The sequence below is a fragment of the Gossypium hirsutum genome, chromosome D03 (assembly GCF_007990345.1).
Source record: "Gossypium hirsutum isolate 1008001.06 chromosome D03, Gossypium_hirsutum_v2.1, whole genome shotgun sequence".
Lineage (NCBI taxonomy): Eukaryota > Viridiplantae > Streptophyta > Magnoliopsida > Malvales > Malvaceae > Gossypium > Gossypium hirsutum.
Genome location: NC_053439.1, coordinates 30,819,853 through 30,824,695, shown reverse-complemented (window position 1 = coordinate 30,824,695; position 4,843 = coordinate 30,819,853).

The window sequence follows — 4,843 nt, the reverse complement described above, 5'->3', positions numbered from 1 at the left end:
TTAAATTTTACTTGTGCAATTCTTTATCTTAATTATTTAATCTTATTGTTTTGTTTCTAGCCATCTTCATCATTAAAGAATGGATCAATCCCTTTTTCGTGGCAGCAAAGATCGTTCAAGATCACTATTTTCCATTGTTCTTGTCAATTTCTCCTCTGTCATCACTGGTTGAATTCAGTTGCTGGAATTTTGGTGAAATTAACTTGCTGTTTCAATTTGGGCAAATCGCTATCTCTTTGGGCTTCAAAGATCGTTTTTGATTCTTAAATCTTTAGTTTGTTCTTGCCGTCCCAAACCCTATCTTTACTCCATTGATTTGCTGAACTTTTAAGATTAACTTGCTATTTGTGTTTGTTCTTCTCAGATTCGACAGATTGGGATTGAATTCGATCACAAATCTGTGTTCTTTGCGTCCAAGATTTGCTATTCTTAAGGGCGCTTGTTTCTTGGTTGCTCCTTTATTGATTTGGGTATTTTAGTTGTCAGATCTAATTGATTTTAACTAAGTTTTGTTGTTTTGTTTCAGATCTCATCATCTAGAGCCTTCGTAGGAATTTCCCATGACTTGACAACTTGATCTTGGTCCGCGCGCAACCCTCTATCAAATGGGGTGAATGCCACACTTGAATTGAGTGATCAGTTCAAAGAAACAAGGAAGACGCCACTAGCTATGCTAGATAAGTCAGCTTGAGTCTTAAACAGATTTAAAGAGTTGAAGAAACTCACAAATAAATTAAAATTCATAAAATGTCAATGATAGCGGGTCGTGTGTGGACCAAGATCGAGTTGTCAAGTCACGGGAAACTCCTACGAGAATGATAGACACTCGGATCTGAAACGAAACAGAAAATTAAGCTTAGAATCAATTAGATCTGAACGAAAATACCCAAAACAATAAAGGATCAGCCAAGAATCAAAAACACTTATGAATAGCTATTCTTGGAAGCCAAGAACACAAATTTGAATTCAAGAGAGACTCCAAACAGCTTAATTTGAAAAGAATAACACCAAAAATAGCAAATTAAATTCAAAGTCCAATAAAACGAACTGAATCAGAGTTAGGATGATAGGACGGCAAGATCAATTGCAAATTATGAATAGAAAATGTTTTCTTGTAGCCAAGAAGGGTGCAGATCAGCTTCTTGAAGATTGAAAAGGGCTGGAAACGCAACAAGAATGAATAAAACAAGTTAATCAATGAATCGGCTCAAGTAGAAATATCTAAAGAAAAATAAACATCAATAAAGATAAGGAAAAGTCCGAAGAAGCCTTGAAATCGAAAAAAGATTTCACAACTCCCTTCAAACGACTCTAATCTCCCCTCCGATGTAAGCACACGACAAGAGTAAGGCTGAAGATGGCTCCCACAATCAAAAAGATTGTTAAAACTACTTCTAAAGAAAACTCAAGAGAAAATTCTTGGAGAAACTCAAAGAGAATTTTCACTCAAAAAAATTTGATTTTTAATGTATAATCAAAGTGATTCATAAAGGTGGCCGGCCAAGCCTTAATATAAGCCTAATTATTTTCCTAACCCTATTAGGAAATCTAAAAAAACCTAAGTACTAATTTCAAGGGGAAATTCGGCCAAGGCTTTTAATGGGCTACTTGGGCTGAATTTTTTTACATAAGAATTAATTCATAAAGTCTAAAAATTAAAACTAGGTATTTAAAATTTTACAAATTGGGACACTTTGACAATTTAGCCTGATTTTCAACTAAGTCTAATTTAAATTTCTTGGTTGGGCTTGGAACGTCTTATTGGGCCTTTCCTTCAAGAACTTGGGCTTGTAATCCGTTTTCTTCCAAAATTGGTTCGTTGATGCTCGTAACTGAGATCCAATGCGCCTTAGCTGCATGATTCGGTTTCTTGGACCAAGATTTCCAAGATTTGAAATCTTGATTTTCTTGATTCTTGAAATTGCCCAAAATAGCAAAATTGGACCAAGATTCGGTTTCTTGATTTTCTTGAAAACAAGAAAGTGAATCTTGATTTTATTTTTCCTTCGTATATGCATCTAAGGCCTTAGTGATAAATTCTTGAATGGTTCCATTTAGTTTTGAACGCATTTGCCTGGCCTTTGACCTCGTTATTGGGCCTTGTGGTAATTTTGAGCCCATCATGTTCTTGAGCTTGAGTTGGGCCTTTGTGACTCGTATCATTCCCCTTTCCTCAAAAAGATTCATCCTCAAATCTGAAAAATCAAATGGAGATAAGTCAGCCACATTGAAAGTAGAACTTACATTGTACTCACTGGGTAGATCAATTTTGTATGCATTATCATTGATCCGCTCGAGTACTTGGAAAGACCCATCGCCTCTTGGATCCAGCTTGGTCTTTCAGAAATTTGAATGAGCTCAAGACACAATGAATTCAGTAGCAAGACAAAGTAAAATTCGGCTGAATTTAGACATATTAAATCAAAAACAAGACACATTAATTAGATGTAATGAAACAGGCTTATTTATGCTATGTAATAACTAAAACATATTAAAAGCATGCATGAAACACATTAAACACAAATAATTAAATTTGTCCAGATTTAAACAAATTAATTACTAACACTTATTTAAGCTGAAATAAAATTAATTCTAACACTTATTTGAGCTGAACTAAATTTAATAAACTAACTCATTTAATTTATTCTAGCAAATTAAAAATGCATGAAATTAAATAAAAGCGAATTAAGCTCAACGAGCTAGAATTAGCTTGAATTCAACTCCATGAAGCTCGAACAAGTTAATTCAACTTGCGAAAGTTTTCAAATGGCGCTTGATGAACTGAACCAAGGGCATTTTTGGGGCATGGTCGTATCATCCCCTCATTCTTCGAAGCGACTTGTTCTCAAGTCGATGCGTTGGTTCACTCAAACATATCTCCTCTTACTCGAATTTCCTCGATTGAACGGGACTAATGGCAATTAAGTCCACTGAAAAGAATAGCCATGATTTAGTAAATAGCAACGAAAAAAAACTTGATGTCCAATCATAAGCATAACAAAACAAGTATAACGCATGCGAATGGACAAATTCAGATTACCATGCAAACAAGCTAATTTACTTGCTAATGCCTCGTCAAATATTCGAAACAAAGATGGACATGTTTTACGGCATTCAATCATCTCAAATTGTTTCCACAAACCATGAATAAATCGCGAGTAATAAATGAAATGGTAAACGTAATCGTCACAAGTAGGTATTTGAAAAGGTTCACACAGTTCACAGAGTTGCACAATCATACCATGCATTAATCGACGGACTGTAGATTCACTCACACATGCATCATAAAAATTATCAAAAACAATAATCTTTTTATCAACCATCAAAACAGATAGATCATCAATAAATAAGATAGGACAGTCAAGCACGTTTCGATCTAAGTGTTTTACAAAAATTAAATCATCAACACGATCTTTGTCACTATCCGAGGAGTACAAAAGTGTTTCAAAAGTTTCAAGCATCTTACCTTTATAAGCAGAAGAATAAGGGTCGATTTTACCTTTTCCATTAATACAAACCTTCGCTCATCGTGGGTATAGTGTAGTCGAAGCTCCGTTGTTGAGTTAGCCTTTGTCAAATGGAACTCAAACCTCTTGTACAACCACAGAAATTGTTTAAGGCACGAATATAAATTGATCACAAATTTGGCAAATTTCGTTACCTTTTTCAAAAACCAAGTATCAAAACAATAGAAAGTATTTGCACACAATAGATGATGCTTGATTTTCCAACAAAATATACCAAAATAGATTCCGGGTTTAAAAACTTGATTTTGATTAGTCATGCCGAAGTGTAATAAAGATTTCATTAAACCAATAAAGTTAAACCATGAGAATTTTTGCATACATACCAACATACTTTCAAAACTTTTTTTATTCTCCAAAATAGATTTGCACAAATTCATGGATTTTACACAAGGCAAATCAAGAGAATAACAACTCACGCTTCCTTTTGTAATGACTTTATCAACCACAATCGAAGAATAATACTTAATCAGATCAAAATAAGGGGATCTTTTAAAAACTAAGTCACCAAAAGTTTTATCAATAATTTTCAAATCTGCACGGGACTCGATTGCTAAAATTTCCTTACCTCGCTTACTTCGGGCTCATGTAGCATGATTTCATCTTTAACCTTGCCTATGTTGATCGTATGAAAGCGTCTTTCATCGGAAAGGTATGGAAGTTGAAAGTTATCTTTCGGTCTTTCGGGAACTTGAAAGTAGCAACACAAGAAAAATTCATATCTTGGTTAGTGCAAACATTCCTCACTACCTGTTCCTCGTCTTTTTCTTTTGTTTCTTTTTCTAACTCATTTTCTCTTCTTTCTTCAATTTCTTTTTCAATATTCTTGTCTATTTCACATTCCTTTTCACTCTCAATCTCTTTTTGCTCTTTTTCATTCTCTTTTTCTTTTTCGATTTCTTTTTCTATCTTCCTTTCATTACAAGATAGAGATGTTACAAATGAATTAGAACGAAAAGACTCTCGTTGGGTATGTACGGAATGACTTGCATACAAACAATGATCACCTTTTTGAAATTGATTCTCAGTGGACGAGTTCCTTGGGGCATACAAAGGATTACTTGTGATTTCTTATTCGTCACCTTGGAAAACTTCACACTTGAAACTTGCTTTGCATCGTCTTTAATTTCTTGTTGAATAGGAATCATGATATGAATCTCTTCTCGAATATTCGTTGGATGTTCGTCTTCTTGGCACTCTCATTTTTGCCCTTTCACTTGAATTAAGTTGTCCTCATTGGGCTCTTTTCTCCACTCGGTCCAATGTTCGAAGTATGGCATGTGTTTGTTTGAGTAAAGTAGTCTGTTCGTCTAACTGTT